The sequence below is a fragment of the Mobula birostris genome, chromosome 3, assembly GCF_030028105.1.
Source record: "Mobula birostris isolate sMobBir1 chromosome 3, sMobBir1.hap1, whole genome shotgun sequence".
Lineage (NCBI taxonomy): Eukaryota > Metazoa > Chordata > Chondrichthyes > Myliobatiformes > Myliobatidae > Mobula > Mobula birostris.
In genome coordinates, this window is record NC_092372.1 from 91433890 (window position 1) to 91460101 (window position 26212).

At 40.9% G+C, this 26212-nt stretch overlaps 1 long non-coding RNA gene across 4 annotated transcripts in view; it reads right to left on the bottom strand.

Annotated features, from left to right (window-relative positions):
* Nucleotides 1-14495, bottom strand: part of LOC140194640 (uncharacterized) — a 33258-nt gene extending 18763 nt beyond the window's left edge. For 2 of the 4 annotated variants that reach the window (XR_011885255.1, XR_011885253.1), the window contains exons 1-2: nt 14318-14495; nt 12609-12675 (exon numbers count right to left, since the gene is read on the bottom strand). This is a non-coding gene — a long non-coding RNA (uncharacterized lncRNA). The remainder of the gene's footprint in view (nt 1-12608; nt 12676-14317) is intronic. The other 2 variants (XR_011885256.1, XR_011885254.1) reach the window with 1 other exon arrangement.
* Nucleotides 14496-26212: the final 11717 nt, after the last annotated feature.

A 26212-nucleotide genomic window follows, 5' to 3' on the forward strand; every position in this document is an offset into this window, starting at 1 on the left:
CAGGTTTCTATATCGTTCCTTCTCTGTCCTTCCTCAGTTATTTTATGTTTCTGATCAATGCTGCCAAAGCTGTGGGAGATTCCACTTATACATCCCCACAAGCTAAAATACTTCCATTAATACAGAATTGATTACTTGTCATCTCTCCTTAAAACAATTTCTTATCCATGTTGCCACATTGCCTTTGTAAGCAATTTACCTTAATACGTACAAACATGTACTTGAATATTTTCAACAAATATTTGCACAGATATCTGTATTTGTTGGCAGGACCTTGGTCCTATTTGAGACACTGAAGAATGGGATTGATAGGTAGGTGTGATCCAACCATAAACAATTAATGAGGAAATGAATGCAAATATGGAAGGAAGAATAAGCTCACTAATACTAATGTTTGCTTGAGTATAAATACAAATTGCCACAGGTGGCTGTGGAGGCCAAGTCCTTGGGTATATTTAAAGCAGAGGTTGAAAGTTTCTTGATTAGGCAGGGCATGAAGGGATTCGGGTAGAAGGCAGGAGACTGTGGCTGAGAGAGAATTGAATCAGCCATGATGAAATGGCAGACCAGACTCTTTGGGCCAAATGGCCTGTTTCTGCTCCTATATCTTATGGCCTTATAGGTCTAAGTACCTAGAAGTTCCAAAGCATTGACGTGATTTTGACCAGTTATTTGGTTTTACTAACTGAGGGATAGCTATTAGCCAGAGCATCATGGATAACTACCCTGCTGTTCTTAGAATGTTTTAAAGCCAGTTATGAAAAAAAAATTCCCTCAACTACATTGGACTTCTGTATTCGATTTACTACTGTGTGGCTTGAACCAATAATTTGCAACCAATAATGCACATAACTCTGAAAATACTGTAAACTGATACTGTAAACAAGTTCAGCAGATAAATTGTAAAGATGGCTGTACCCATTGAACTTAAAAATTGGCCAAGCTTCACATGTGAGCATGCTGTGATAAAGTAAAGGGCTTTAAAATTAACCTTTAAAGCAAACTGTGAGCTGAAGGAGCTTTTATATAAAGAGGCAAAGAGAAAGGAGACTAATCAGACAAATGATATGTGTTTGTTGGATTTAACTGCCTGCTTCCTTCTATTGTTTGGCTGTTACAATATTTCCGCATGAATTAACAACCACGTTTGGATTCATCTCTCAAAGCATTGTAAAGTGCTCAGCAAAATCTACCAACTATTAACACAGCTGATAAACAAAGAACAATTCTCATTCAAATACCTTCACATGATATAGGCTAAAAGATTAACCAGGATGGCATTCCCCTGAGAGGACTATAGACTAGTTCACTGACTAAATAGATCATTTCATTGGTTTACCAAACAGGCAGGATTCAGGATAAAGATTGTAGGATTGACAATTACGAACAGCTTCAAGAGAAATTTCCCATCTTTTGAACAACAAAAAAAACATGAGTCTTGGCAAACTTTAACAACTTGCAAGGATATCATGGATACTTGGAATTCCCTTTTTTATGTGGACAGGGACTTCAAGTGATCACCAGGGTGAGATGCTTGCTCTTAGTGTGGAGGTAAGTCCAAAGGCAATGTGCAGGATATGTTTTATTTTACACAGACTGCAGTGGGTGCCTGGAATGTGTTGGCAGGGGTAACAATGGAGGCAAATATGATAGAGGCCTTTAACAAGCTCTCAGACACATGAATGTGCAGAGAGTGGAGGACAGGGACATTGTGTTGGCAGAAAGGATTGGTTCAGTCAGGTGTTCAATTATTTGATTAATTAGTTCAACTTAGCACTGTAGGCCAAAGGTTTTGTTCCTGTGCTTTAATGTTTCATATTTTTTTGTTTGCAAGATCATTTAAAGAGACTTGCACATGTCAGTCATTTTTAAATTCAAAGGGAACAATGTATAAAAGAGATTTGCAGATTAATATTTGTATGTATCTGTAAGTATAATAATAAACGAATATTGAGTTATACTTCTTTGTGAATTGATAACTTTTACCCCATCCTGAAAGGTTCAGATTGAACTCAGGAATTAAAGATCCAGAAGAAAGATGAGGATCATCAGTCTGCACTATTTTCTACTTCAGTCATGAGAGTGCTGCTATCTGATCCTCTACCAGTCTCACTCTACATTAAGATTGATCCTATCTCTTTTGCTACTGCAAGGGATTTACATTGTTTGTAGTTCCTAGGAAAGAAATGTGTATCTGCTCTAATCTTTTCGACTTATCTGCAGCGCACAGCATTGGCCAGGTATCAGCTAATATCCCGTTTCTCCATAAGATTATAAGACATAGGAGCAGAATGGAGTAACCCATTCTCCAACAGGTTTATAGCAGGATCAATCTGATCTTTCCCCTGCAGATGCCCGGTCCTGTGTTTTCTTCCTTTGTATTAAAATCATCCTTTCTTGATCCTCATTTCAGAATAGACCTGACTCAGTCATGTGGTGCAAAGATATCCATTTTTACAATGATATTGGAGACTGTAGGATAATGGTATCAGCAAAGGACTCTCCCAGTGGGAATTGTGGAAGATGTGACTTAGAAACTTCCTGATAGCAGAAAATGACAATGATAGAAAACAAACTGCCTTCCTCAACAAATGGCAAGTGTTAATTAAAAGCACAGCAGAAACAATGACATAGTATAAACAATATCAGTGCCAACGCTTCTATTTTCTCAGCAGCAAATAGTTAGCAGAAAACTTACAAACAGTCAGAACTTATTGATTATTACATTGAATAGACCCCATGCAAACTTTGTGGCCTGCAAATTTAAATGATTGCTGTGTGCAACTGCTGATGTGTTGTTGACATATCATAACAACAGCAGCAGATAGGATCATATAAAACCAGGCAGCACTACCGAGAACTACTTAGCGGCTCTTAAATGGGAGATGTATTGTGGCCTCGGAGGGCAGTAGCAAGAGTTGGAAGCCCTTTCAGGCTGTGGGCTCTCAGGATCAACACAAATTTCCAGAGTAATCTAATGGATGAGATGGAGAGGAGTAAAATGACTCTCCAGACATAAGTTCTTAGAAATTATGGGAATAAGTAGACACAATAATCAGTGTCAGGATGCAAGTTCAGTAAACCAATGTAATAATGACCTCAAATTCATGTCCAATATTGTTGTCTTACCAATTGCGCTACTCTTAGTCCTGGTTAACTCAAGTTATTGATACTAACACAGGATGGAATTGTGACTTTCGAGGTTGTGCTAAGGCTTAGTGTGCTGCTACTAAATAAATGCAACATGAAGGGGGTGTGGATTTGTTGAGTAAAGGCAAAGAAAAAGATACAGTTTTATACTTAGCAACACCACTACAAGATTAACAATAACATTCTGTAACCTAGAGCAAGAAACAAAATGCTGGAGGAACGCTCTGTCCGCCAGAAAAAGTAGGATCTCCCAGTGGCCACACATTTTAATTCCATGTCCCATTCCCATTCTGATATGTCTATCCATGGCCTCCTCTACTGTCAAGATGAAGCCACACTCAGGTTGGAGGAACAACACTTTATATTCCATCTGGGTAGCTTCCAACCTGATGGCGTGAGCATTGACTTCTCTAACTTCCGTTAATGCCCCTCCTCCCCCTCGTACCCCATCCGTTTTATATATATTCTTTTTCTCTCTCTCCTTTTTCTCCCTCTGTCCCTCTCACTATACTCCTTACCCATCCACTGGGCTTCGCTCCTCCACCTTTCTTTCTCCCTAGGCCTCCCATCCCATTATCCTCTCATATCCCTTTTGCCAATCAACTGTCCAGCTCTTGGCTCCATCCCTCCCCTTCCTGCCTTCTCCTATCATTTTGGATCTCCCCCTCCCCCTCCCACTTTCAAATCTCTTACTAGCTCTTCCTTCAGTTAGTCCTGACGAAGGGTCTCGGCCCGAAACGTCGACTGTACCTCTTCCTAGAGATGCTGCCTGGCCTGCTGCGTTCACCAGCAACTTTTATGTGTGTTGCTGGAGGAACTTTGTGGGTCAGGCAGCATTTGCACAGGCAAAGTGATAATTCATCGTTCAAGGGCCAGGAAGGTCAAACACCCCTCTGTTTCTTGAATTAGAAATCTACTTCAAGATTTATTTGAGAAATAAAAAAATGTAGTGAAGTTGTAAATTGGCTGCAGCCTTGAAAGGTCTCTGAAGCCCCTGTACTGACAAGAGTTCCATGATGTTGCAAGTGTGGAGGGAAAGGCACAGGCATAGACTGAACAGTTCACTAGGTTTTGATAAGAACAGTACAGAACAAAGGAAAATAATAAGTGCTAGGCCAACCAGGCCACTAACTAAAAATTCTTAAATTAACTTAAAGCTAACACTGCTGCAACAGCTCAAAAGCAACAACCTAGAACTAAATTAATGCTGTTTGTTTAACAGTGCCTATCTAAGTCACTAATCTTTCCTGGAATGAGGACCAGGGTCAGCAGAGAGCATTGTCATCGCTGCGTTTCGATCAAGACTTGACAAGACTGAAACAAAAAGAAGGGACATAAATACAGTCATAAAGAAACCCTAATTGACTGCAATGTGTGCATTCTGACATGTATTATTTCCAATTTTTTCAGCTGCTCTCCTGCGAGAGCACCCAGACTCAGCAATCTTGTCCGTATGACAAGGTCCCCACCCCAGGTGTAGATCCAGAGGCACCAGAGGCCCATGCCTGTTGGAAGTCCTGGATGAGAGAGAGATTTCTCTGCAATGTGTTAAGCCAGAACCCAACAGCATTCCTCTGGGCCATACCTCTTCCAGACAACAAGGTATCGGGCACTGTCCCACACCCAGTGATTTGCCAGGATGCATCACACAGAATGGATCAAGTACCCTTCAACCAAGTTGTGGGGAGTATGGGGCGGGTGACAGGAACAAGGGGGGAGGAAGTCACCAGCTTGAGCTGGGAAATATGGAACATCGAGTGAACCTTCATGGATAATGGTAGGCGCAGCCAACAGGAGGTTCGGTTGGTGGCCTTCACCACCGTGAGTGGTCCCCCATAGTGTAAGGCCAATTTGCAGCTCTCTGCTCTCAATGGAAGAGCTCTGGACGCCAGCCAAACTTTTTCCTTGAGAGGCCTCACATGTCAGTGGAGCCAATCAGCCCGACGGGTATGATGCCTCTGTGCAACAGAGATCACTGGCCCATCTCCGTGTGCACATGTACAGTAACGTTGGACCAACTGTTTAGTAGCAGGGACTCCCACGTAAAACTCTTGGTCAGAGAAAAGTGGAGGCTGGAACCCTTTTTGTCATTCAAAGGGGAAATGCCAGTGGCGGACAACTCGAAGTTATCATGGATTACCTCTGCTCAAACCAGTTAAGAGCTCCAGGTTGTGGGGATGGTAGAGACAAGGCAGTGCAGGATGTCTCCAGCTCCTGATTCACTCTCTCAGTCTGGCTGGTAAATTGGAGGTGGAGACCAGATGAGAGGTTGGCTGTGGCTCCCACAAGAAGACAGAAAGCCTTCCAAAAATGGGACGTGAACTGTGGTCCTCAACTGGACACAATGTCCTGAGGGAAGCCTTGTAGCCTGAACATGTGCTGAACCATGGGGATGGCAGTATCAGGAGCTGATGGGAGAGTGGGGAGAGGAATGAGCATGCTGCTTTAGGAACCGGTCTATAACTATCATATTGGTGGTGTTCCCATCTGATGGAAGAAGACCAGTGATGAAATCTGCTGAGAGATGGGACCAGGGGCAGTGAGTAACAGGTAGGAAGTTGAGCAGACCAGGCAGATACAGATGTGATGTCTTGTTCTTGGCACAAGTGGGACAAACAAGACAAAGTCGTGGACATATTGAGGCAGAGACGGCCACCAAAATTGTCACTTTATAAATTCCAGGGTCCCTTGAATTCCCGAGTGGCCAACCAGAAGGGAAGAGTGACAACACTCCAACTCTCTGCTATGCACAGCGGCAGGGACAAACAGCCGGTTTGGAGATTCACCCATCTGGTCCTGGATCTGCCTATTTGGCAGCCGTCACCTCTGTTTCCATTCCCCAGATTACTAGAGTAGCTCTGCATGAGCGAGAAAGGATGGGCTCTGCATTGGTGTTGTCCTCAGAGATGTCAAACTGGTGGGAGAGAACATCAGCCTTGGTATCCTTGCTGCCAGGATAGTAGATGAAGGTGAAATTAAAACAGGTGATGAAGAGAGCCCAATGGGATTGATGGAGTTGATTTTCTGGGCGTCAGAAATGTAGGAGAGGTTTCAGGGATCATTCCATGCCAGAAAGGAGTGCTCGGCCCCTTCCAGTCAGTGCTGCCATGCCTCCAGGGCCTCTTTGACAGCCAGAAGTTCTCAGTTCCTGGCATCATAGTTAAACACTGCTGGAGTCCGACAACTAGAACAAAAAGCACAGGGACACAGCTGATTATCTACTGAAGAGCTCTGGAAGAGTGCAGCTCCAATGCCAAACTCAGATACATCAGCCTCAACAATGAATGGACAGGACAGGTCTGAAAGTTGCAGCACAGTTCTGAGAATGCCTGGTCTGCTTCACTTGTGCATTAGAATCCTGCAGAGGTCTCCTTGATGAGTGTATTTATGGGTGCTATGATCGAATTGAATTTTCCGATCAAGAAGCAATAAAAGTTTGCAAAGCACATGAAGCACTTCACCTGTTCAACTTTAGATGACATGGGCTGCTCTGTGACTGCCTAAACTTTACATGGGGCCATTTGAAAACTACAAGGGTTGAGAATGTAGCCCAGGAAGAACCCCTGCTTTTTGTGGAACTCACACTTCTCTGGCTTGGCATAAATGTTCATCTTAGAACCTTTCAGACATGCTGGACGTGTTCCTGGTGTACAGGTAAGAAAGTCACCCAAATACAAAACAAAACTGATTCAATATATCCTGGAGCACATTGTTGATCAAGGTCTGAGACAGCGGTGTTGGCCAAATCAAATGGCTTCATGAGGTACTCTTAGTGGCCTGTGCAGGTGTTGAATGTTGTTTCCTTTCTTTGATGAAAGCCAGCTTGTAAACGTTGTGCAGATCTACCTTCAAGAGTATGGGTGCCCCTAATGATGTTCAAATGCAGAGGCCAGCAGGGTTGAGAGTAGCAGTTCTTTGCCGTGACGTTGCTGAGGGGCCAATAATCAATGCAAAGATGGAACTTGCAATCCTTCTTGCTCACAAAAAAGAAGCCCACCTCTGCCACTGCAGTAGAAGAACAGACAAATTCTAAGGCCAATGCCTTCATGATACATTATTCCATGGCCAACCTCTTCAGGATGAGGGAGGGAAAAGTGCCAGCCCTGAGGAGCATTGTCGTCACTGTGCTTCAAACAAGACTGAAACAAAAGGAGGGGAGCTTTATCCAATCACTGAGAGACCCTAAGTGTCAGGAATGTGTGCATTCTCACGTGCTTAATTGCTGTATTCTTTCAACTGCCCACCTGCAAGTGTGCCCAGACTCCATGGCGGAATTTGCCGTTATGACACGTACACACAAAAAATAAAGGAATAAAGAAATAAAGGAGCAGAACACTTGGTCCAGCCTCATCATTCAGTGAGATTGTAACTGATTTGACCTGAGTTTCTATCCATTTTCCTGATTGTTCAACACAGTCGTGATCCTTCTGGAGAACAAAGACATGTCTGTCTCAACCTTGATTATATTCTGCCCATTTCCTTTTGATTCACTAAGAACACTTTTTCACTGGCTCCACCTCTTCTCCCACCCCCCCCCCCACCCCGACAACCTGTAGTGCAACATTTGTGCATTAATTATCAGCAGTAACAGCTAGTGCAATGCTAACAGAGCTCGGGGCTCGGTAAAGGGGTCTCTACGTCCTTGCCCTGGTATGCATGGGTTTGTCCCAGGTTCTGTGGTTTCCTCCCTCAGTTGAAAGACACACCAGGAAGGTTAATTGATCATTATAAGTTGTCTCATGATTAGGTTATGGTTAGTTGGGGTTTTGGGGTTGCCGAGGCAACGTGGCTCGAATGCCGGCAGTGCCTACTCCATGCTGTAACCTAAATAAATTATTTATTTTTCCAGTGTTGTCATGTGCAACATTGCTAACTTTAGATATTGCATCTGCTGGGCTAAATACTTACAATTGCATGAACATGTAACTGAATATGCCTCATTAAAAATGACACTTTGCTTGTAACTTATTGTAAAACAGCAGGAGGCTATTCAGGCTATTGGATCCATGGCAGCTCCCAGCACAGCAATCCCTCCAGGCCCATTCCCCTTCCTACTTGCCCCTAATTTATTCTCTCTCACATGCCACTTACCTACATGAGAGGTCATTTACAGTACAGTCAACAATTAATTTACAAGAAAAGTGAGAGGAAACAGCAAATTGGAGCAAAACCTGTGCCAACATAAGGACAAGGTGCAAACACCACACAGACATTACCAGAGGTCACGTTGAGCCTAAGTCCCCGGTGCTGTGAGCTACAGAGGGAAATCTAATGATGTCATTCTCTGAGCCTGCCAGCTGAAGATTCTAATTGTCATGTGATTTTCACTGAGCTTTGGGGTGATAAACAACACTATTTTAATGCAGTAAGGTAATTTCTCAGCCCTTATATTGATAACAAAACAGTTGCTGTCAACCCCACTGCTGGACTGGAAGGCTGTGAGTTCAGCTCATAATCCAGCTCACATGAATGGAGGGAAGGTTCTTGAAATTTTCTGACAACACAACTATTGTTGACAGAATTTCAGATGGTGACGAGTGGGTGTACTGAAGCAAGATATATCAGCTAGTTGAGTGATGTCGCAGCCACAACCTTGCACTCAATGTTAGTTGAGCATGACAGTGCCTCTACTTCCTCAGGAGTCTGCTGAGATTCAGCATGTCACCAAAACCCCTGGCAGACTTTTATAGATGTGCGATGGAAGGTGTATTGACTGGCTGCATTACGGCCTGGTAACACCAATGCCCTTGAGTGGAAAATCCTACAAAGTATAGTGGATTTGGCCTAATACATCACAGGTTAAAAACTTCCCAACCATTAAGCACATCTGCATGAAACGTTTCCGTAAAAAAGTTGCATCCACCATCACAGATCCTCACCACCCAGGCCATGTCCTTATCTCACTGCTGCCATCAGGTAGAAGGAACAACAGCCTCAGGACTCACAACACCAGTTTCAGGAACAGTTAATACCCCTTAACCTCAAGCTAGTGAACAAAAGGGGATAACTATACTCATTTAAGGGCTCTTTTATCTTGCTATTTATTGCTATTTATTTATACCTACATTTGGAAAGTTTGTTGTTCATTGATGCTGTTTACAGTTACTGTTCCATAGATTTGCCAAGTAAGCCTGCAGTTAAAAGAATCTTGGGGTTGTATGTGATGACATGTACGTACTCTGGTAATAAATATTACTTTGAACTTTGTACTTCGTAAGACCAAAGAACTTATTGTGGACTTCGGAAAGTGTAAGAGGAAGGAACACACACCAGTACTCCTAGAGGGATCAGAAGTGGAGAGAGTGAGCAGTTTCAAGTTGCTGGTTGTCAATGTCTCTGAGGATCTAACCTGGTCCCAACATACCAATGCAGCAACAAAGAAGGCACGGCAGTGGTGATATTTTACTAGGAGTTTGAGGAGATTTGGTTTGTCACCAAAGACACTTGCAAGTTTCTACAGATATGCCATGGAGAGCATTCTGAATGGCTGCATCACCGTTTGGTTTGGGGGGGTGGGGCTACTGCACAGGAAGTAAGCTGTAGAGAGTTGTAAACTTAGTCAGCTCCATCATGGGTACTAGTCTCCATCATATCCAGGACATCTTCAAGGAGCGATGCCTCAAAAAATGTGCGTCCATAATTAAGGAGCTCCATCACCCAAGGCGTGCCCTGTTCTCATTGCTACCATGAGGAAGGAGGTGCAGGAGCCTGAAGACCAAACCCAGTAATTCAGGTGCAGCTTCTTCCCCTTTGCTATCTGATTTCTGAATGGACATAGAACCCATGAGCACTACCGCACTACTTTTTAATTTTTTTATTTTTGCACTACTTACTTAATTTAATTATTTAATATATGTATACTTACTTTAAATCACATTATTTTTATTATTATGTATTGCATTGTAGTGCTGCCGCAAAGACAAATTTCACGACGCGATGTTAAACCTGATTCTGATTCTAAATATGCTGTCCATTGAACTTATAAAGCAAGAACCTGGACTTCTACTTTTATCCGATTCAATAGAGATTTCAGAACACATGACAGCTTCACTGGCAAAATTTCTGTCCTAAATAAACACCTACAAAGGAGTACAGTTGGCATTCAGTTCAATAGCCCTGTTAGTGTGCACAAAAGAAAGGTGGATCTGTCATTACAGGAAAGATACTGGCATGGATAGAGGAATTGCTGACAGGCAGGAGGCAGCATGTGGGAATAAAAGGGGCTTTTTGTCGTTGGCTGCCAATGACTAGTGGTGTTCCTCAGAGGTCAGTATTGGGAACACTACTTTTCATATTGTTTGTCAATGATTTGGATAATGGAATTGATGGCTTTGTGGCAAAGTTTGTGGATAAAATGAAGATAAGTTGAGGGGTAGGTAGTGCTGAAGAAGCAATGTGATTGCAGCGGGACTTAGATAAATTGGAAGAACAGGCAAAAATGTGGCAGATTGAGTACAGTGTTAGGAAATCTATGGTAATGCACTTGGTAAAAGGCACAATAATGTGGACTATTACCTAAATGGGCAGAAGGTTCAAACATCAGAGATGAAAAAGGACTTAGGAGTCCTCATGCAAGACTCCCAGAAGGTTAATTTACAGGTTGAATCTGTGGTAAAGAAAGAAAACACAATGTTGGCACTTATTTCAAGGGGAATAGAATATAAAAGCAAGGAGATAATGCTGAGGCTTTATAAGATTAGCCAGGCTGCACTTGGAGTATTGACAACAATTTTGTGCCCAGATCTCAAAAAGGATGCGTTGTCATTGGAGAGAGTCCAGAGACGGTTCACAAGGATGATTCCAGGAATGAAAGAGTTAACATATGAAGAGCATTTGGCAGCTTTGGGCCTGCACTCATTGGAATTTAGAAGAATGGGAAGAGATCTCATTGAAACCTACTGAATTTTGAAAGGACTAGATAGGGTGGATGCGGAGAGGATATTTCTTCTGTTGGGTGTATCCAGAGCTAGAGCAAACAGCCTCAAAACTGAGAGGCAACCCTTTTAGAACAGAGGTAAAGAGGAATTTATTTTAGCCAGAGAGTGGTGCATCTGTGGAATGCTGTGCCGTAGACTGTGGTAGAAACCTAGTACGTGGGTATATTTAAGGCAGAAGCTGATAGTTTCCTTATCGGTCAGGGCATCAAAGGATATGGTGACCATTGTTGGTAGAATCTCAGATGGTGACAAGAGGGCGTACAGGAGTGAGTAGGCCAACTAGTGGAGTGGTGTCGGAGCAACAACCTGGCACTCAATGTCAGTAAGACGAAAGAGCTGATTGTGGACTTCAGGAAGGGTAAGATGAAGGAGCACATACCAATCCTCATAAAGTGATCAGAAGTGGAGAGAGTGAGCAGCTTCAAGTTCCTGGGTGTCAAGATCTCTGAGGACTTAACCTGGTCCCAACATATCGATGCAGTCATAAAGAAGGCAAGACAGTGACTATACTTCATTAGGAGTTTGAAGAGATTTGGTATGTCAACAAATGCACTCAAAAACTTCTATAGATGTACCATGGAGAGCATTCTGACAGGCTGCATCACTCTCTGGTATGGGCAGGGGGTCTACTGCATGGGACTGAAAGATGCTGCAGAGGGTTGTAAATTTAGTTGGCTCCATCTTGGGTTCTAGCCTGCAAAGTACCCAGGGCATCTTCAAGGAGCGGTGTCCCAGAAAGGCAGCGTCCATTATTAAGGACCTCCAGCACACAGGGCATGCCCTTCTCTCATTGTTACCATCAGGTAGGAGGAACAGAAGCCTGAAGGCACACACTCAGTGATTCAGGAACAGCTTCTTCTCCTTTGCCATCGATTCCTAATGGACATTGAACCCTTGAACACCACCTCACTTTTTAATTTATATCATTTCTGATTTTTGAACAATTTTTAATCTATTCAGTATTCGTACACTGTAATTGATTATTTATTTGTTGTTACTATTATTTCACTTTTTTCTTCTTCAACTATATTATGTATTGCATTGAACTGCTGCTGCTAAGTTAACAAATTTCACAACACATGCCGGTGATAATAAACCTGATTCTGATTCTGATTTTGAGAAGGCAGGTGTATGGAATTGAGTGGGATCTGGGATCAGCCATGATGGAATGGCAAAGCAGACTCGATGGGCTGAATGGCCTAACTCTGCTCCTATGTCTTATGGTCTTATGGTCTTAAAACCAACATTACAGTAAGTGCTGTAGAGGAAACCCCTGCACAAGTCCACCAGTAGATGCAACTAGCTTTCTGCTTTCTCTGCTGTTGGAATGTATGACTGGAGACTGAACAACGAACCAGGATAGACTGTACAGGAGTCAGTAAGGTCATCAGAGTTCATAGCATATTAGAGACAAATATGCCAGTAAACAAATATCTTTGGAAATCTCATTGCGATTCCCAGGTGATTTCAGTAACTTGATTGTACTGCTAATGTTATGTTAAAAACCACAGGGAAATTCACCTCTATGTGTTGCTGTTAGCTCCAAATGCTGTGAACACATCTGCTTTATGCTTGTGCCTGACAATTCCTGCAAGTGGGAGAAAGGTGTGATTAGAAACAACATTTCCCACTTCAAGTGACATCTCATTCTGCAAATGGCCTCACAAATTATCATTTTCTGTTTCTTTTGTCACTGATGGAATACCACTCAAAAGTAAAAAGTTAGGGTGACACATCAGCTAGAAATTAGTCACTGTGGTAAGATTTTTTTGAGATTTATAATAACTTACAACTTTTGTATAAAAGTGTTCTGTAACATTGTGCTACTGTATGTGTGATGCTCTGTCCTATATGGTAATAGAGTGAGGCATTGGCTTATCCCTCATAAGAGCCAAACAGTGTTGAACACAGCTTATAATAATCTAAACTTCAGCAAAGCAGCTTTTTCCTCTGATTTGGTGCAATGATGTACGTGAGTAGAGAGTCACCTTCTGTATCACTTTCCATTTTCAGCAGCAGCCTTGCTGTGACTTCTGTGCTTATGAGGGTTTTGTTCCAGTTGTTAACTCATCAGGAGACAGATTGGGACCAGACAACGTAATTTCACCAAAGATCCCTAAATCCAAAGAAGACTAGCATTTCATCAGTGCACTGCCTTGTTTATGATTGCATTCAGAGAATGAAATATCATGGCCTTACCCTAAAAATTGTAAAGCACAATATGAGTTTGACATAGGTTTTCCTCATCACCTCTCCACATCAGGTATTTTGCTCTATCCTGAGTTGGCCGCAAAGCACAATACAAGTGTTGCCTAATCCCTTCCAGGATATGGATGGTAAGAAGCTGTGCTATTCATCGTTTGTTTTGGATTTACCCAACCAGAGTGTTTATTTTAAGCCAAAGCAAAATGAATCCAGACACAATACAACTGTAGAAACTAAAAACTGTCATCTCTGAACCAGGGATAAAATCCCACAGAAATAAAAGATGTTGGCTTGGTGGTCTGGATTTCATTAAGAGAGCTTTATTTTAATGAAAATGTGATTTAAGTCTTTGTTTTCTGTTTGTGGGGACAAGCCTGATATTTCTTTTATCATTCTTTGCAGAGGGATCAAATGGATAAATAAGGCTTATGTCATGCACACCATACGCTAACACCTCGACATCCTTCAGAGATTAAAGAAATCTTGCATGCCCCAATCGGCCCTTGCCAATTTTTATTGGTGCACTATAGAAATATCCTAAGTCGATGCATCGTGGCACCACATACTCTGCAGGTAACTGCAAGAAAATGGGGGAGTTGTAGACACTGCTCAACATATCATGGAAACTATTCTCCCCTCTATGGACTCTGTCTATTATCGCTGCCTCAGTAAAGTAGTCAACATGATCAAAGACCCCACCCACCCCAACCATTCTCTCTTCTCCCCTCCTCCATTGGGCAGGAGATGCAAAAGCAGAAAGCACATACCATCAAGCTCAAGGGCAGCTTCTATCCCACTGTTGTCCGACCATTAAAAAGTTTCCTAGTACGATAAGGTGGACTCCTAAGCTCACAATCTACCTTGCAGTTTGGTACGTGCAATAATAACAAAGAAATTTACCAATTCTAATTATTTGTATGCAGATAAAAGCCCAGCAGATTTGCACTTACTTGTGAAGAGGGTACCTTTAAAATGAACATCACTGAACAAAACATGCCAAGCAATTTGGAATAAATGTGACGTACCTTGTGACGAGGTCTGATCAAAGATATATTTTTGGAGAGACGTTGGTGAGCAACAAAGCACAAACAGGATGCAGGTAAATTTATCCTGGACATGATGTCCATCGTCAAGTGTTTTGTTTTCTTCTTTTCCCTGCAGTGTCAAAATAAAGAGCTTAGCAGTGAAGCACCATTTCCAATAGAAGCAGTTGCTGCAATCTTAAGGAGCTATTCTGTTGAAAGGGTACATTTGTTTCAATGCGCAACAAACTCAGAATGTTGCATCAGCAGCAATTCTTTTATTTTTAGAAATATTCCTTTGCTTCAGTAATGGAAAGCCAAAAGGTTTTCACTGTAGCTTTATTATTTTACCTGTTTAGTTTAATCCTTAATGTATATCAGAGAGGGGCATTAATAAAAATTTAGACTGACATTCTCAAGGACACATGAGTGTATTAAGTAACACCCTTCATTACCATGATTGCAGGAGGTTCATGTGCATTGCAGGATCTTTGAACCAAAGTGTCTTGCACACTATATTCAAAACGGAAGTTTGAAAATAACGATAGAAACATTATTTTTTTGTCTCATTAATTTTGAAAGTATTTCTGAAGAACCAAAATTCAAGCACCCAATCAAGAAAAAAGATCTGTTGCCACCGTGCATTAATTACATTAATTAATTCAGTGCCAAAACTCTATATACTCATATTTATTTGCCAGGTTTTGACAGCCAAAACAGGACTTCAGTTGTTACATTCTTAGAATTTTGAAATTACATAAACTAAGCAGACGTTTATTAAGTCAGAAATATTACTACACTGCATTTCTCATCCATTCAATCTCAATGGGTAGGATAGGAGACACATATGATTCAAATGCAGCCCCAATAATCAAAGGGACACTCCAAGCATTGACTTTGCAAGATTTTGAAGTTGAACAGTAAGTGGAAAAGATTTCCAGAAAGCAGTCCAGACAGGCATGGGTTGTCCCAGGCATGATTCTAGTGCTGTGCAAATGAAAAGAGAGAAGCCGGTTCTTGTGAATTAAAGGAAAGAAGTCAAGAGCAGAGATGAGATGCTTGGAAGTCATGACAAATCTTAGGAGCAGGTTTGTTGCATTTTTTTTTCTAGTTTCAAGTCATAACATGTTTTGCTATCCCAAATAGGTCTAGGAATGAGCATATTCCAAAGTGAAAAAAATCATACACCTGATTTCCTGTTTCCAGGGCTATGCTAGAGCATCATTCCTCACATTTACAACCCTGGGAACGTGAAAAACACAGGAGTTTCTGGATTTTCATGGCAGAAGCAATGCCGGAGATTAGTGAAGACTTGAGGGGAGGTGGGTGGTTCCCAGAAACTCTGTCCTTATTTCAGTTATTGAAAATGATAAAATTAACTTTGGACCCAAGTTTCTCATCCTCAGTCTTAATTTCAAGTTTGGTAAAGCTAAAATTAATTTTTTTCCTTGGAGATCTTTTACAATAAGATCATTTATCCTGTTTAATTGCACAACACCAGACCGGTTCCCTGTTTGGTACCATAATATCTTTTTAAAGAATCCATTCTAAATGCACTTTGAAAATTCATCCTCAAAGCTATATGTTAATTGAAATCACCCATGAATATTACAATATCGTTCTTACAAGTCCCCAGTTTTCTTGATGTATGTACTGTCTTACAGTTTGGAATCTTTAGAGCCTCTCAGACCAATGACTTCTTCCTTTTACTACTTTTAATCTCCACATGAACTTATTTTGCATCTTGAGCTTTTGAACTGGTATCATTCATCACCACTACAGTGATCATATACTTCATTAATAGAGCTCACCTGTCTCCCTTTCCTTTCCTCTTAACCTTCCAATATATCACATGCTCTTGAATACTCATTCCTCACCCAGCAACCACATGCCTATAATGATTGTCAGATCATATACAATTATTTCTATTTTTGCCATCAACGTACAGATCTCATTATCAGTGCGTTGTCATTCTGAGAAAGAGACATGAATCTTATCCTACCAATTTTTTTCTTAGTCTGACTCCATTGCTAGTGCATGCTTATGCATATTTCCTTTTCCTTATTCTCTGTCTAACTGACTGCATCGCTGTCTGGTATGGTAGGGGAGGGGCCACTGCACAGGATCAAAATAACCCGCAGAACGTTGCAAGCTCAGTCAGCTCAATCATGGGCAATAGCCTCCCCAGCATCCAGGATATCTTCAAGGAGTAATGCCTCAAAAAAAGCATTCATCATTAAAGACCCCCATGTCCCAGGACATGCCTTCTTCTCATTGCTACCAGGAGCCTGAAGGCACACACTCAACGATTCAGGAACAGCTTCTTTCCCTCTGGCTCAAGTTCAGTCGAGGTTTAACACATTCACAAAGACCTTCTACCTCTGTCACTCCAAATTCTTCAGGAATCTGAAGTTCCTTTGTCTTATTCCAATCTCCAGCCAAGCATTCATCTTCTCTTTCTTCCTATTGCAGTCATGAAGATTATCGCTGCTAATCAAGCTACTGTCACCCTCATTTTACGCTGCCTCCAAGACCACATTCTATATTGAAAATGAAATGGACAACAACGTTGGTTGTATTCAGATATTCATATTTCATTTGGTCTAGCAAGGAGGATTCATCTGCTAACTTAGGCTCACAAATCAGCAAAACAATTGGTGGGTGACAGCAGCAGAATTCTGGCCGGACACAAATGGGAATCTCAGGAGCCTTCGGTAGAGATCTGAATCATTTGACTGTTACAGGTAATAGAGGTTTACTAACTGGCCTTTAAGGTACAATTAGACCATAAATATAGGAGCAGAATTAGGCCATTCTGCCTATCTAGTCTGCTTCACCATTCCATTATGTCTGATTTATTATTCTTCTCAACCCTATTCTTCATAACCTTTGATGCTCTTGCTAATCCAACATCACTTTAAATATACCTTATACAGTTGAAGTCAGAAGTTTACATACACCTTAGCCAAATACATTTAAGCTCAGTTTTTCACAATTCTTGACATTTAATCCTAGAAAACATTCCCTGTCTTAGGTCAGTTAGGATCACTACTTTATTTTAAGAATGTGAAATATCAAGAATAATAGTAGAGAGAATGATTTATTTCAGCTTTTATTCCTTTCATCATTTTCCCAGTGGGTCAGAAGTTTACATACGCCTTGTTAGTATTTGGTAGCATTGCCTCTAAATTGTTTAACTTGGGTCAAACATTTTGGGTAGCTTTCCACAAGTAAGTTGCTGGAATTTTGTTCCATTCCTCCAGACAGAACTGGTGTAACTGAGTCAGGTTTGTAGGCTTCCTTGCTCGCAAACACTTTTTTCAGTCCTGCCCATAAATTTTCTATCGGATTGATGTCAGAAAATGATATCAAGTCTGGTTCATCCTTGGGAGCAATTTCCAAATGCCTGAAGGTACCACGTTCATCTGTACAAACAATAGTATGCAAGTATAAATGCCATGGGACCACGCAACTGTCATACCATTCAGGAAGGAGACGTATTCTGTCTCCTAGAGATTAACGTACTGTGGTGCGAAAAGTGCAAATCAATCCCAGAGCAACAGCAAAGGACCTTGTGAAGATGCTGGAGGAAACAGGCAGGCCAGTATCTATATCCACAGTAAAACGCGTCCTACATCAACATAACCTGAAAGGCTGCTCAGCAAGGAAGAAGCCACTGCTCCAAAACCGCCATAAAAAGGCCAGATTACAGTTTGCAAGTGCACATGGGGACAAAAGATCTTAATTTTTGGGGAAATATCCTCTGGTCTGATGAAACAAAAATGGAACTGTCTGGCCACAATGACCATTATTATGTTTGGAGGAAAAAGGGTGAGGCTTGCAAGCCAAAGAACACCATCCCAACCGTGAAGCATGGGGGTGGCAGCATCATGTTGTGGGGGTGCTTTGCTGCAGGAGGGACTGGTGCACTTCACAAAATGGATGGCATCATGAGGAAGGAAAATTATGTGGATATATTGAAGCAACATCTCAAGACATCAGCCAGGAAGTTAAAGCTCGGTCGCAAATGGGTCTTCCAAATGGACAATGACCTCAAGCATACCTCCAAAGTTATGGCAAAATTGCTTAAGGACAACAAAGTCCAGGTATTGAAGTGGCAATCACAAAGCCCTGACCTCAATCCGATAGAAAATTTGTGGGCAGAACTGAAAAAGTGTGTGTGAGCAAGGAGGCCTACGAACCTGACTCAGTTACACCAGTTCTGTCTGGAAGAATGGAACAAAATTCCAGCAACTTACTCTGAGAAGCTTGTGGAAGGCTACCCAAAACATTTGACCCAAATTAAACAATTTAGAGGCAATGCTACCAAATACTAACAAAGTGTATGTAAATTCCTGACCCACTGGGAAAGTGATGAAAGAAACAAGATCTGAAATAAATCATTCTCTCTGCTATTATTCTGACACTTCACGTTCTTAAAATAAAGTAGTGATGCTAACTGACCTAAGACAGGGAATGTTTTCTAGGATTAAATGTCAGGAATTGTGAAAAACTGAGTTTAGATGTATTTGGCTAAGGTGTATGTAAACTTCTCACTTCAACTGTAACTTGGCCTCTCCAGCTATCAATGGCAATGATTTCCATAGACGCACCAGCCTCTGGCTAAAGAAATTCCACCTTACCTTTGCACTAAAGGGACCTCCCTCTATTCTGAGGTTATTCCTTCTGATACTAAACTCCCCACTATCAGAAACATCCTCACCACATCCACTCTATTGAGGCCTTTCAAAAGTCAATAGGTTTCAATGAGATCCTTTATCATTCATCTAAACTCTAGTGAGTACAGGCCCAGATCCAACAGATGATCCTCATACCTTAACCCTTTCATTTGCACAATCATTTTTGTGTATTTCCTTTGGTCCCTCTCCTATGACTGCACATATTTTCTTAGATAAGGGGCCAAAATAGTTCACAATAATCCAAATGTGATCTTACCAATATCTTATAAAGCCTCAGTATTACATCCTTACCTTCATATTCTAGTTCTCTTGAAATGAATACTTTGCCTTTCTTACATTGACTCAACTTTCAAGTGAAACCTTTGGATGTCTGAATTTTCTCACCATTTAGAAAATAATCTTTGCCTTTATTCTTTGTAGCAAAGTGCATGACTATATCCTTCCTTACATTATATTCCATCTGCCACTTCTGTGCCCAGTCTCCTAATCTGTCTAAGTAATTTTGCAGACTAGTGCTACCTCAATACCAGCTGCGCCTCCACCTATCTTCATATCATCCGTAAACATGGCCACAAAGCTATTGTGTATTTAATATTTCAGTCATATTTGAGTAAGATAGTAAATATATTGTTTGATAAAACATTCTTCTCTGTTTATATATTTCATTATATGTAAAAATAGGTGAATTGCATATTCATGATGCTACCATGTGACAAGTATGTGCCTCTCTTAAAGTAAAGAATAAAATTAAGACTTGCATATCTGGACTCCTGTCTTTTTCTTAAAATTATTTTTTTTCCTGGAGTTATAAACATAACAGTGGTGACAAGATATTTTTAAAATGAATCCGAGATGGCTAGTGAACTTATTTTTTTATTTTATTTTATTGAGATACAGCGCAGAATTAAGCTATTTGAAATATTACAGGAAACTCTAGATCTAGATTCGAAAGATCTCCGCCTAATCAGAAATCTGTACTGGGAACAAACTGCCACTGTAAGAATAGATGGAGAAGTGTGTCAGTTTACGAAAATCAAGAGTGGCGTTAGACGAGGGTGTGTTTTTTCCCCTGATTTGTTTAATGTGTAGAGTGAAACAATATTACAAAAAATAAGAGACATCTTGGGAATCAAAGTTGGCAGTGAAAACATCAATAATTTCAGATATGCGGATGACACTGTGTTAATTGCAAGTACAGAGGAAGAACTACAAAATTTAATTGACATAGAAGAAAGTGCAAAAATGGGTCTATCTATCAATTGCAAAAAGACAGAATATATGGTGATATCCAAAAAGAAGGAGAGTCCTATCTGCAGGCTGAGAATAAACGGGGAAGACATAAAACAAGTACAGAACTTTTGCTACTTAGGAAGCTGGGTGACATCAGATGGCAGGTGTGACTTGGACATCAAAAGAAGAATAGGGATGACATAAGACACCTTTTCAAGAATGAAGGGTATACTGACCAACACTAAACTAGGCATGACAACCCGTCTCAGAGTACTGAAATGTTATGTTTATCCAGTTATGTTATATGGCTCAGAATGTTGGACAATATCTAGTAACATGAGGAAACGAATTGAAGCAGCAGAGATGTGATTTTTGAGGAGGATGCAAAGAATATCATGGATGAAACGAATATCTAACGAGGATGTCATGAACAGAGCAAGCACAAAAAGAGAAGTAATGTATGAGATCATGAAAAGGCAACATAACTTCATTGGACATGTCATTAGGAAAGATTAGTTGGAATGCACAGTAAGTATGGGAAAGATTGAAGGGAAGAAAGCAAAAGGAAGGCAAAGACAAATGATGATAGAGACAGCAGCCAGAGAACTGGAAATGAATACCAATGAATTGATCCACTTGAACCGAAACAGGAGTGTGTGGGCCATGGCACTCAAAGCTTAAACTGGGCATGGCACCTGATGATGATGACAGCGCAGAAGAGGACATCCCGGCCCCTCAAGCTGCACTGCCTAGCAATCCTCCAGTTTAATCTGAGCTTAATCGCAGGACAATTTGCAATGACCATTTTACCTACCAAACGGTACTCCTTTGGACTGTGGGAGTAAACCGGAGCTCCCGGAGGAAACCCACACGGAGGACGTACAAACTCCTTATATAGAGTGGCAGGAATTGAACACAGGTCACTGGTACTCTAAAGAAATTTGCTAGCCGCTACGCTACCATGCCACCTGTTGGAGCACAGCAAGACATTTGAGTTTTTAAAAAGCCCAGCGAGAAATAGTCAAGTTAACAAAACAGCACAGTCGAGTTTAAAAAAGGGGCAAAAGACAGAAGAATTCATTGGTTCACAACCAGTGAGTACTGGGTGATAATAAGCATAAAAAAAGCAGAAATAGCTACCTATGCTGGAAAGATTGACGCTTTTGATTACACAACAGTTAACTATATTTTGAGCAGTATGTGGCTGAATTGAAGAGACTGTCTGTGCATTGTTAATTCAGTAATGGGCTTAGTGATGCACTCAGAGATCATTTACTTTGTGGAATCTTAAAGGAAAGCTTTCAAAAATGGATCCTGACTGAAGCACAGCTTACATTTTAAAGAGCAGTTGAAATCATTGTTTCATTCAACACCGCAGACCGAGACTCAATTGAGTTGCAGTCAAGAATGAAAGTGACAGTGAACAAAATTACAAAGTCTAAGCAGAAACCTGCTTCTGTAAATGTCTGAACAAACTGTGTTACTGTTGTGGCAGGGACAGCTATCAACATAGGTTTAAAGGTGAAACTTGCAGAGAATGCGTAAGAAGAGCATGTTGGGCATACAAAAATAAATGGACTGCACAGGGAAGAGAAAAAGATTTTTAAAAAGTCAAGTTGCAGTTTCAAAAAGAGCACTCATCTGTATGTTGTTGATGAAAAATCTGATGATGAGTGTGACACAGGACTGGCTAGCCTTGAGCTTTTCAATGGAATTGAACACTGGCTTGGCTGTTCTACAAAATGAGTTTGAAAATCATTTCACAGATACTAAACTGAAGCCTCCAGGTATCCAGCTAAGAACTTACAGTATACTGGAGAAAAGATAACTCCTGTGGGAATGACATTCATTTCAGTGAAATACAACTAGAAAGCCATATTAGGTTTCATGTGGTAAAAACAGGAGGGCCAGCATTATGGGAACATGTGTGACTGAGACAACTACAACCTGGTAGAAGATCTATCCACCACATGCATGGCACATCCCCTGTGGTACAGTCAACTGAAAGTAAATTAAGAAAGGTACCCGATGATGCCACAACTGTCTCCATGCTGTGCACCATGAACCATTCCACAATAGGTGGCAAACGGGTGTTAGTGCAACCTTGGTGCCTCCGCTTGGAAAGCATATTGGACCAAGGAAAGACCATGCTGCTCGGAGGAATCATGGAAGTGACGAAACCAGTGGTCCGACTACAGCACAATTTGCAGAAAGCTTCTGATATGTTAGTCAGGCAATTACTTGCAAAATGTGGCTTGATTTTAAGCTGGAAGGGACTTCCAGGAGCTTCAGGGAAGTTGCAAGCATTTGACTTCCATGAGTATAAAGAAACAGAATTTACTCTGCGTGCATTAAGATTATTGCATGAACTTCAAGTGGGGGTCAAAAAGCTACTTGTAAAAGTAGATGCAAAGACCAAAGCTCAGCTGGATGAACGGAAAATCAAAAAGAAAGGAGTCAATGGAGATACAAAAATAGAGGATTCATCAGATGATGTTGTGGATGAGGAAACCAAGAGGAGAGATCAGATTGTAAGGGAGCAAAAGAAGGATTAATAAGAGAATACTCCAGTGAATTAAGTGCACCTTCTGAAGATCAAGAGAAAGGAAAAGAAAGAGGAGATGACATAAGTGCTTTGGAAACTGAAGAGTATAAATCAGATCTAATTTCTCGAGAAATTAGCAAATGCAGAAGTATTCGCAAGAAATTATAGGAAAAAAATGGTGAGAAAAAGAAAGGTAGGAAGTTGAAAAAGATCAAAGTAGATCCAGAGTGAAAAGCCAAGAAAAGAAAAGTATCCAGAGTGGTCAGGACCACTTCCCACGACCTTAGAGTCAACGCCTACAACCACCACAGAGGAGGGCCCAGAACCTAAGACTGTTTCACAACCACAAGTCTACCTGGCAAGTAGAGTGATCCCCTTGTCAGGAAAGATTATCCCACAAGAGAAAGGAAACCTCCACAATGATTAAATCTTTAGATCTGAATGGGACAATTTAAATTTTCTGTGCTGTGGTTGCTTGTATAGTAGTTGTACTATGCAGTATACTATGCATATAGTTGATTTGTATTCTCTATAGAGTTGGAGTTTATAGCTAAGCAAGGAGGAATGTTGTATATTTAATATTACAATAGTGTTTGAGTAATGCTGTAAATATATCATTTGATTAAGCATTCTTGTTTGTTTATATAATGCATTACAGGTCATATATAAAAATAAGTAAATTGCATACGTCATGACATTATCACGTGATACATGTATGCCTTACTTAAAGTGAAGAGCACACTGAAGACTCACATCTCTTGGGCTCTTGCCTTTTCCTTCAAATAATTTTTATGCTTCGGAGTTACAAAACATAACATAGCCATCAATTCTGAGGGATCTGAGGGACTGAGGGAACTGTACTTCCCTCAATCGCAGGACTCTGCACAGAGTGCTGTGGACAGCTCAGCGCATCTGTAGATGTGAACTTCTTACTATTCTGAACATTTACAAAGACAGGTATGTAAAAAGGGACAGGAGAATCACTGGGGACCCGAGTCACCCTAACTACAAACTGTTCCACCTGCTACCATATGGGAAACGGTACCACAGCATAAAAACCAGGACCAACAGGCTCTGGGACACCTTCTTCCACCAGGCCATCAGACTGTAACTCATGCTGACTCAATTGTATTTTTATGTTATACTGACTATCCTGTTGTGCATACTATTTATTATAAATTACTATAAATTGCACATTGCACATTTAGATGATGTAACATAAAGATTTTTACTCCTTATGTATATGAAGGATGTAAGTAATAAAGTCAATTCAATTCAATTCTGTTACTGAAGTCATTAACCTATAACGCGAAAAGAATCGGTCTCAATACCAACCCCTGTCAAACATCACTAATCATCGGCAGCCAGCCAGAAAAATCCCTCTGCATTCCCACTCTTTGCCTGCTGCCAGTAAGCCAATCTTCCATCCATGGTAGTAGCTTCCTGCTCAACCATGGATTCTTATCTTGTTTACCATCCTCATGTGCAGCAATTTGTCAAAGGCCCTCTGAAAATCCAAGTAAACAAGACTCTTCTTTGTCTAACCTGCCTGTTACTTCCTCAAAGAATTCCATAAGATTTATCAATCAAGATTTCCCCTTAAGAAAACCATGCTGATGTTGACCTATTTTATCATATACCTCCAAGTATCCCGAAACCTCATCCTTAATAATGGACTCTAACATCTTTCATTAGTCAGGCTAACTGGCCTATAATTTCCTTTCTTTTGTCTCCATCCTTCTTAAAGAGTTGGGTGACGTTCCGAGTCCTCCAAAACCATTCCCAAATCTAGTAATTTTTGAAGGATCACGATGAATGCCTCCACAATCTCTTCAGCTACTTCTTTCAGAATACTGGAGTGCAGTCCATGTGGTCCACGTGACATTTACCTTCTGGCCTTTCAGCTTCCCAAGCACCTTCTCCTTAGTAACAGTAACTGCATTCCCTTCTGCCCCTGACACTTTTGAATTTCTGGCATACTGCTGGTGTCTTCCACAATGAAGACTGACACAAAATGCTTATTAACCTTGTCCGTCATCTCTTGGTCCCCCATTATTACCTCTAGAGCGGAATCTTCCAGCAGTGCGATATCTACTTTCATCTCTCTTTTTATATATCTGAAAAACATTTGGTATCTTTGTTTATGCTATTGGCTAGCTTAACTTCATATTTAATCTTTTTCTCTCCCTGTTGCTTTTGTAGCTGCCTTCTGTTGCTTTTTTAAAAGCTTCCCAATCTCTAACTTCCTTCAAATTTTTGGCATAATAAAGGCCCTCTCTTCTACTTTTATGCCGTCTTTGACCTCCCTTGTCAGCCATGATCGCCTCATCCTCCTTTTAGAGTACTTCTTTTTTGGAATTTATCTATCCAGTGCCTTCCAAATTACTTCCATGAACTCCAGCCATTGCTGTTCTGATATCATCCCTGCTAATGTTCCTTTTCAATCAATTTGGCCAGCTTCTCTCTCATGCCTCTGGAATTCCTTTTACTCCACTGTAATATTTATACATGTGATTTTCAGAATCAGAATCAGGTTTATTATCATTGGCATGTGTTGTGAAATTTGTTAGCTTAGCAACAGCAGTTCAATGCAATACATAATCTAGAAGATGAAGAAAAATAATAATAATAAAAAATAAATAAATCAATTTCAGTAAACATATATTGAACAGACTAAAAATCATGCAAAAAGCAGAAATAATATATATTTAAAAAGTGAGGTAGTGTTCACAGGTTCAATGTCCACTTAGGGATTGGATAGCAGAGGTTCCTGAATGAATCGCTGAGTGTGTGTCTTCAGGCTTTTGTACATCCTACCTGATGGTAACAATGAGAAAAGGGCATGCCCTGGGTGCAAGGGGTCCTTAGTCATGACGCTGCCTGTCTGAGACACCGCTCCTTGAAGATCTCCTGGGTACTTTGTAGACTAGTGCCCAAGATGGAGCAAACTAAATTTACAACCTTCTGCAGCTTCTTTCAGTTCTGTGCAGTAGTCCCCCATACCAGACAGTAACACAGCCTGTCAGAATGCTCTCCACGGTACATCTATAGAAGTTTTTGAGTGTATTTGTTGTCATACCAAATCCTTTCAAACTCCTAATGAAATATAGATGCTGTCTTGCCTTCTTTATAACTGCATCAATATGTTGGGACCAGGTTAGGTCCTCAGAGAACTTGACACTCAGGAACTTGAAGCTGCTCACTCTCTCCACTTCTGATCCCTCTATGAGGATTGGTATGTGTTCCTTTGTCTTACCCTTCCTGAAGTCCACAATCAGCTCTTTCATTTGACTAATGTTGAATGCAAGTTTGTTGCTGCGACATCACTCCACTAGTTGATATATCTCGCTCCTGTACATCCTCTCATCTCCATCTGAGAATCTATCAACAATGGTTGTATCGTCAGCACATTTATAGATGGTG